The sequence below is a fragment of the Notothenia rossii genome (assembly GCF_949606895.1).
Source record: "Notothenia rossii genome assembly, chromosome: 9".
Lineage (NCBI taxonomy): Eukaryota > Metazoa > Chordata > Actinopteri > Perciformes > Nototheniidae > Notothenia > Notothenia rossii.
Window position 1 is genome coordinate 2301579 of NC_136907.1, and position 8914 is coordinate 2310492.

General features: G+C 40.8%; 1 protein-coding gene across 1 annotated transcript in view; it reads right to left on the bottom strand.

Annotated features, from left to right (window-relative positions):
- Positions 1-6563, bottom strand: part of capn5b (calpain 5b) — a 53361-nt gene extending 46798 nt beyond the window's left edge. The window contains exon 1 of the mRNA XM_079649673.1: positions 6407-6563. The gene's annotated coding sequence lies outside the window, so the exon portion shown is untranslated. The remainder of the gene's footprint in view (positions 1-6406) is intronic.
- Between the last annotated feature and the right edge of the window lie 2351 nt (positions 6564-8914).

The following is an 8914-nucleotide window of genomic DNA, read 5'->3' on the forward strand; positions in this document are numbered from 1 at the left end:
GTTAACTAAGACATAACGTTTTAACTGCAACATTCAGAGGATGTTTTGAAGATGTTATTGAGGCCTGAGATGACAGAACGTTTTTTTATAAAACGTCCCTTAAATTAATGTGATATGTTAATAAAGGTGGAACGTTTTGCCTGCAACATTCTAAGGATGTGTTTTGGACGTTGTTGGGTAACACATTAAAGATGTTCTTTAGAAAACGTTCCCTCAATGTTACATGATAACAAAAGAGCAACATTCTGAAAATGTTTTCAGGATGTTATTCTTTTTTTATAAAACGTTCCTGTGATGGCAAATATTAACACGGTCATGGTCAACGTCAGATTTATTTCTAGAGCGCTTTAAAAAACAAACTTGTTGCATTTGTTTGAAAAGGATGTTTTAAAAAATCTGATGTCAACATATTTTCCTTTAAAAAACAAACAAGCATGTAATTCATGATAAGCTGAAAGCAGATATTGCATGTTTGCGGTGGCATGTGTGAGGTCCCAGCTAGAAACATTTGTTACCATTCCTTCTTCCAGGAATGTTTTCAGCGGGACGTTTTATTTTGGTTCCCAGAATGTTCTTCTGAAAGGTAGGATAACCTTCTTTAAAAACATTCTTGAAATGTTTGGTGATAACTTTCTTAAGGTGTTTGAGCGCATTAAGACAATGAATAGGGCGTATAAAAACGAATGTGCACGCCAATATTCCCTCACATGCACTTATAACCACACTAAGGTAGGTAGGCCAACAGTATTCATAACATCATGTGTAAAATATCAGAAAATAATCACACTTTTTTCTGACTATAAAGGTTGTGTCTCGTATGTAGGTTCTAACTGTTGGATAAGCTATCTGGCCGTGTGTGGTTTGTGAGGGCTGCGTATAAACAGTGTCCGCTGTTTATGCATCGTGGATACAAATCGTTATTGCACCCTTTAGATTTGAGACCGACAGACATATAGAGGAACGGACCGACTGTCACTACCCGTCCCTGAAACCCCTGTTAGTGTTTGTATGTGTTTGTTTCGACTGTGTGTCTCTCTCTCTGCCTGCTGGTCTGCTCTACACGGCTGGGAGCAATCTCCAATCAACCACAGCTGCAACCTGCTCGTCAGCCACACTATGAAAACCTGCAGCCTGCACTCATTCCCTGCCGGATTGTTGCCGTGAACGGTTTGTTGCGTGCCGCTCTAGCTTTTAACCAGCATATTCTTTGACAACTTTGCCTGCTTCAGCCTCACACTCATTTTGATGTCTCTCCCAGGAGGAATCCAAGGCCTTCCACACTCCCGAGACCAGCCAGGCCTCTCCACCCACCCTGGAACAACTGTTTCCCACTGCTGCCATAACCAACCTCCACTCCCAGCTCCCCTTTTCTAATAAACAAATGTTACTTTCACCAGCTGATTCCGAGTCTGACTCTGGGTCCCCTCCAGTACCTGTGACACCGAGAGTGACTTGTATTAGCTGCTGGTCGTATTTAAAAGAATAAAATAATACTTCTGATAAATCGGAACGATAAAGAACGTTATCCTACTGTAAAATAATAACATTTTGGCAACATAAAAAAATCTAACTTGCAGCTGAAAACGTTTTAAGAACAGTAGGGCACAATGTTCTAACAATGTTAGCAAAAACATTTAAAAAAGGTTATTACCAAGCAGTTTAATAATGTTTTAGAGAAAGTTATCCTATCTTTCAGAAGAACATTCTGGGAACCAAAATAAAACGTCCCGCTGAAAACGTTTTAAGAACAGTAGGGCATAATGCAGGGGAGGACTCTTTAAAGTAGAGTCCCTAATAAACGTCCTTAGTTACTTCTCTGCTCTGCAATGGAGTCACGAATCAGACAGAAGCCGTTCAATCGATGATCAATACTGCTCGGAGCGACTGGAAGGAAACAAAGTGCTGCTGCTCACATTATAATACAGAGCGTCGCACTGTTTCTATCCCAGTGTATTAATCATCGCTACACTTGTTGATCCAGGATAACAAATAATTCATAGAGCTGACTCTCTTGTTTACAGAGCCGTGAGAGAAGCCTGGGCTTTAATAAACAACTATGTGCTGGAATTAAACCTCACACAGGATTGTTTCCATCTATTTGTATTAGCTTAATGTATTACTATCATTATTATTAAAATGTTAATGGGATTGTGCTGAGTTGAAATAAAACATATATCATCATAATTATCTTTATTGTGTTGTATTATTCCGTTTTTTGTCTTGCTTTGTAAATGGTCTTGTACCTGTACACAGTATGAGACACTGTTTCTGTCTAACCTGTAATTACATAATCCTTCAATAACGTTAAATAAAGAACCTCACACAGGAACACGAGTCCTGATATGAGCTGCAGACTGCAGAGTGCTGTATCTCCAGAGAGCGCAGAGAGTACCTGCTGGTCAGCAGATGTCAACATTAATCTCGTGCTGCTGCTGTCGAATGCTAATTCTCAGCTGGCAAATGGACCGTGGCACCACAGGTCCCATGGAGCAAAACACCGCCATTAAACTGACGGAGGGCGAACAAGAACACCTCTCTCTGAAAAAAATGCATATGGTGGGTTTTGGTGTGGGAGGACTTGGAGAAATCACTGATGTTTAATGTTAAAAAATCACACTGCACTTCAAGAGGTGACGGAAAAAGAGCCTAAAGTATGGATACAGCTAAAGTAAATATATATATCTTTCTTTTCAACACAAACTGTGAACATAACAGCACCTTAAGTTGACATGTACGACCATCTGAATATTAGCACACTAAGAAGTAACGTAAAAACACAGGTGTTCCTTTAGAGCCGTGTTTAAAGCCACTCAAAAACAAATCCAATGTTAAATCTTATTATGACACGGATTAGTTGAATGCTAGACTCCGATTGGTCAATTTGGATACTCCAGAGGTCTGTTATGTTTTGTTAACAGACCGTGGCTAAGGAGAGCAGACCTCAAAATGTTGTATTCATGATGGCTAAACTGAGAGAGAAAACAAGTGAACGGAACAGTAGAAGAATACAGACAGGAAGTAAACACTAAAGGGAACAGCAGAAGAAGACAGGCAGGAAGTAAACAATAGAGGGAACAGCAGAAGAAGACAGGCAGGAAGTAAACACTAAAGGGAACAACATAAGAAGACAGACAGGAAGTAAACACTAAAGGGAACAGCAGAAGAAGACAGGCAGGAAGTAAACACTAAAGGGAACAACATAAGAAGACAGACAGGAAGTAAACACTAAAGGGAACAGCAGAAGAAGACAGGCAGGAAGTAAACACTAAAGGGAACAACATAAGAAGACAGACAGGAAGTAAACACTAAAGGGAACAGCAGAAGAAGACAGGCAGGAAGTAAACAATAGAGGGAACCGCAGAATAAGACAAGCAAGAAGTAAACACTAAAGGGAACAACATAAGAAGACAGACAGGAAGTAAACACTAAAGGGAACAGCAGAAGAAGACAGGCAGGAAGTAAACACTAAAGGGAACAGCAGAAGAAGACAGGCAGGAAGTAAACACTAAAGGGAACAACATAAGAAGACAGACAGGAAGTAAACACTAAAGGGAACAGGCAGAAGAAGACAGACAGGAAGTAAACACTAAAGGGAACAGCAGCAGAAGACAGACAGGAAGCAAACACTAAAGGGAACAGCAGAAGAAGACAGGCAGGAAGTAAACACTAAAGGGAACAACATAAGAAGACAGACAGGAAGTAAACACTAAAGGGAACAGCAGAAGAAGACAGGCAGGAAGTAAACAATAGAGGGAACAGCAGAAGAAGACAGGCAGGAAGTAAACACTAAAGGGAACAACATAAGAAGACAGACAGGAAGTAAACACTAAAGGGAACAGCAGAAGAAGACAGGCAGGAAGTAAACACTAAAGGGAACAACATAAGAAGACAGACAGGAAGTAAACAGTAAAGGGAACAGGCAGAAGAAGACAGACAGGAAGTAAACACTAAAGGGAACAGCAGCAGAAGACAGACAGGAAGCAAACACTAAAGGGAACAGCAGAAGAAGACAGACAGGAAGTCAACTCTAGTGGGAACAGCAGAAGAAGACAGACAGGAGGTTTGTTTTTGATCTATAACCAACATCTGAGTAACATATCTGGCTCTTCAGCTGCTACATCCACTAACAGCGCTGAGTCCTTTCAGCACCACGGACAGCTCCTGAGTTTCAGCACTGAAAGGAACCCGCAGAGGCTTCGGTTAGGGTTAGGGGTTAACCCCCTTATGGTTAGGGTTAACCCTAACCCTAACCCGCAGAGGCTGCGGTCACATTGTGCATTTAAAAAGGTTGCTAACGGAGGGAAACACCATAATAGGAGCTGGTATTATGGCATTTCCAGAGTCTGGGTGATAGGAAAGTAGACTCAATGCTTCCTTGAATATGTTCTTTTGCTCAGGGTACACTATATAAACACAATAGGCAAGGGTTTCCAGCCTATTGCTCTAATAATGATAACATGGTGTATGTTTCCGTCAAGAACATTGAGATATACTTCGTTAGCGCCCAGCTCAAATAGCAGAGGCTGATAATGATTCCAGCGACTTGTTGTTTCCTGATTCTGAAACAGTGAGCATCGTTAACGATACGATACGATAATACTTTAATGGTCAGAGTCTGAAATGCTCCTTGCATCACAGCAGCTCCATGTGTGACATCAACAGACAAACATCCAGACACAACACATGAGAAACAAACAACCACGAGGATCACAGCAGAGTTCTGGCCAGAGATCAGTCCTGAGTCTGCTGCTGACACACTGATTAAGACTCAGAGAGGGAGCAGTAATGCACCAGCAGGGAGGAAGGGAGGAGGGGAGGAAGGGAGGAAGGGAGGAAGGGAGGAAGGGAGTGCACCAAACCATCCCTCCCTCCTTCATCAGGGAGGAGGAGGGATATCCCGGCCTCCCTTCCTCCAGCATCGTGATCTCCTCTCTGCAGTGTCTCCTCCACTCACTCTCACTCCTACAATAACAATAATAACAATAATGCATCTTTTCCCCCGAGCTCAAACACATTGAAAGCAACACTGAGTTTTCAGGGCTTTTATCTGCGTGATTATTTTACATTTAACCAACGATGCTTTCGCCCAGTTATCTGCAATGTGCCGACACTGGTTAGTTTCTGTTAGGGGCGGCTTTGACAGAGAAATAACAGAAATGTGTTTAAGGCTAACAGATATCATTGTCCTGATAACAGTGATTGGTAGAGAAGTGTTTTTTGATCTAACGCCAAATAGGCAGAACATTCGGATGAGATCTTTAGAATTTGATATTTGAAAAAAGCCCACTAGGTTGACAAGCCTTTCAATTGAGACACATTTGGACTAATTTGTTAAAAAAATAAGGGTACAAATATATTACTGCTGATATTTTTAGTATGAAATCGCACCGTCAGCCAATCTACAGTGCTATGTGGAGATAGACGTATACACTGGTATGAGGGAAATCAGCAGATCGGAGAGTCTCCAGTGATTCCTGTTGAATCCTCACTTTATGGACCTTTTCTTGATTTGGCCAGCAGCCCAAAGCGGAGCTGACACTCTGAGTGCTCTGCTCAACAATACACTCCTTTACAATTATTAATGTATCCCTGCTCATGCAGAGGAACACAGCAGCGGAGAAGCAGGCATTACAACTCACACAGCCCGCAACTGTTTAATGACAATACTGCTTTATTCCTTGGTTAGACCATCTGTAACACAAACCTGTATGTAACTCGTGTTACTGCTGTTATCTTCCACACTTCATTCTACATGATACTTATTTCATTTTATAAATACTGCTGCTTCTTATCTACCTGAATGTGTACTTCTGTACTTTTTTCATTTTAAATATGTTGTTCTCGTCTCTTTTGCTGTAAAATGTTCCCTCTGTTTGAAGAATAAAGGAAATGTAACGTCTTGTTTCCAAATGAAGGAGATCTAGCTGCTCCTGAATGCCCCACTGTTGTTATTATGGGATATCGCTCCCTCATAGCTTCATGGCAACTGTGGCTTTATTTTTGCGGTGCATTGCTATAATGAAAACAAGATTAAAATGTAATGTAATATAAGGAAAGCTCCACCTAGCCATGCAACTTGACTGCATATGTAATCTAGAGAAGATGACAACAAAGCTGAGCAGCTCAGCTACAAACAGATGCAGCACAGCAGCTCTGAGATCAGATTTATGCCGCAATATGTGCGCAAAAAACCCCACATTTCACCACGCGTTTCGCTGCTTTGGTAGATGTTTCCTCCACAGTCTGACTGTCGGACCCACAGAGGCCACATAAGGCCACATCAGCGGTAAGTAAGTAATAGGATCTGGGATCTCCAGAGATTTCTGCAAACCGCCGCCTCTCCATCTCCAGCAGCCCGAGAAAAGCACCTGCCTTCCCCGGGAAAAGACGCGTGATTGTCGGTTACCTGGTGTGAGGCCTCTCTCCCCTGGAAACGCGGTTCTCTGTGGGTGTTCCTCCGGGGGTCCAGCCGGGCCGGGGCTCTCTCTCCTGGGGCTGCAGGGACTCCTCTCCTCGCGCTCTCTCTCTCTCTCTCTCTCTCTCTCTCTCTCCTGGAGCTCCACTCTCTCCTCTCTGCACCCCGGGGAGAGTCAAGCTGAGGCCACAACAGGAAGCTCGGTGCTCAGGATTTTCAAAATAAAACTTGTTTTTTTTCTCAGAGGTGGGGGAAGTACTCAGATCCTGTATTTGAGTAAAAGTAGAAGTACTAACATCTTGTAATACAAGTAGAAGTACTCAGATCTTGTAGTAAAAGTAGAAGTACTCAGATATTGTACTGTAGTAAAAGTAGAAGTAGGCTACTCAGACCTTGCACTTGAGTAAAAGTTGAAGTACTCAGACCTTGTACTTGAGTAAAAGTAGAAGTACTCAGACCTTGTACTTGAGTAAAAGTAGAAGTACTCTGATCTTCTTCTTGAGTAAAAGTAGAAGTACTCAGATCTTGTACTTGAGTAAAAGTAGAAGTACCAGAGTGTAGGAATACTCTGTTACAGTAAAATTCCTGCATTCAAAATGTTCCTCAAGTGAAAGTAGAAAAGTATTCTCATCAAAATATAGTGAAAGTAGCGACAGTAAAAGTATTCATTGTGCAGATTGGTCCATTTCAGAATAATATATATGATATGTTTTATAATGATTGATCATTAAAGTGTCCTAAAAGCTGGTAAAGGTGCAGCTAGTTTGAATGACTTTGTCGTTTGTTATTTTTTAAACATATTTTATTTTGAAGGTGTAGACAGGAAGTATAGAGTTCCAATCAGAACAGGAGCTCAGGAGGGATGCATGCTGCGGAATGCGCATGCGCAGAGCTGAAGGCCTGCTGTAATCCCCTTGGTAACACATAAGAGGAGGCTGCAATTAAAAATATAATAATATCCACCTAATAATTACAGATTAGTTTCAACACGGCCTGTGACCGTAACACCTGACACGGTGTAATGACATTTTAATTGATATATCTGTTTAAGAAATAACAAAGCTTTTGGAGACAAAAACACATTTTCTCATCCCATTCTCGTCTTAAAGGTTAAAAAACATGTACATTATTTCAGTTGACTCAGTGTTGACTGACAGACAAATATATACTTTTGTACTGTTAATATTTCCGAGTCAATCCAACAACAATCAATTATAGTTTATAAGAAGTAGACATTTTAAAATCACAGAAGACTATTTTTTTTTTAATTAGTATCGCCCTTTAATTGCTTTATATTAAAAAAATTATATATACACATTTTCTTTTTTAATATTGTTTTTATTGATGTATTATTTTATTGTATTTATTTATTTGTTCATATGTGGGTTATCTGTTACATGTTTTTATTTATAGATTAATCCTCTTGCCTTTTCTACCTCCTTGCTCTCCAGATATCTTATATATCATGTTCATATCCTGCATGTGTTAAAAGACGTTTGACATAAATTGATTCCTTATTTTGTGTTTACATTGTGTTGTTAAAGCCCTTTGAGCTGCATCGCATGTATGACAAATGCTAAAAAACATACTTACCTGGTGGTGTATTCCACAATTTAATAAAATATAAGAGTAGAGACAGTAAGAGCTATGTAGCTTGACTTTACCTGTAAAGGTAGGGACACACCAAGCTGACACCAAAGAGCTGACACAGACGGACCGACTGTTGTGTCGCTTCGCCAACTGAATCAAACCTGCTCATTACTTCTTCAAAACTAATATTTCCTGAAACTCTGGCGCCATCTACTGGTCACCATTAAACATTCCTCAGGTCTCCAAGAGGAGGACGATAACAGTCAAAAATGTATCTTTAATAAGGCTTTCATCACACAAAATCAAGTGTCTATATAATCTCGAGCTATGAAATATATTACATAATACAAATCATACTCAGACATACTTCAGAAGTTCATAAAAGACACGTTTTGGTTTGTGGTCTTCTTCTGATTCAGACCCGGCAACACACTACGGAAATGTTGTGCTCCAATTAACACATTGTACGCGATTGGCTAAGGGGGCGGGACATCTCTAAGTGGTTGACCAATCACAACAGAGGTGGCCAGGCCAGCTAACCAATCAGAGCAGACTGGGCTCTTAAAGCATGGAGACATGTCCCAGTAGAGACACTACATACTGATATACACCTGAACATCAGCAGGAGAGGACTCTTTAAAGTAGAGACACTACATACTGATATACACCTGAACATCAGCAGGAGAGGACTCTTTAAAGTAGAGACACTACATACTGATATACACCTGAACATCATCAGGAGAGGACTCTTTAAAGTAGAGACACTACATACTGATATACACCTGAACATCAGCAGGAGAGGACTCTTTAAAGTAGAGACACTACATACTGATATACACCTGAACATCAGCAGGAGAGGACTCTTTAAAGTCGAGACACTACATACTGATATACACCTGAACATCAGCA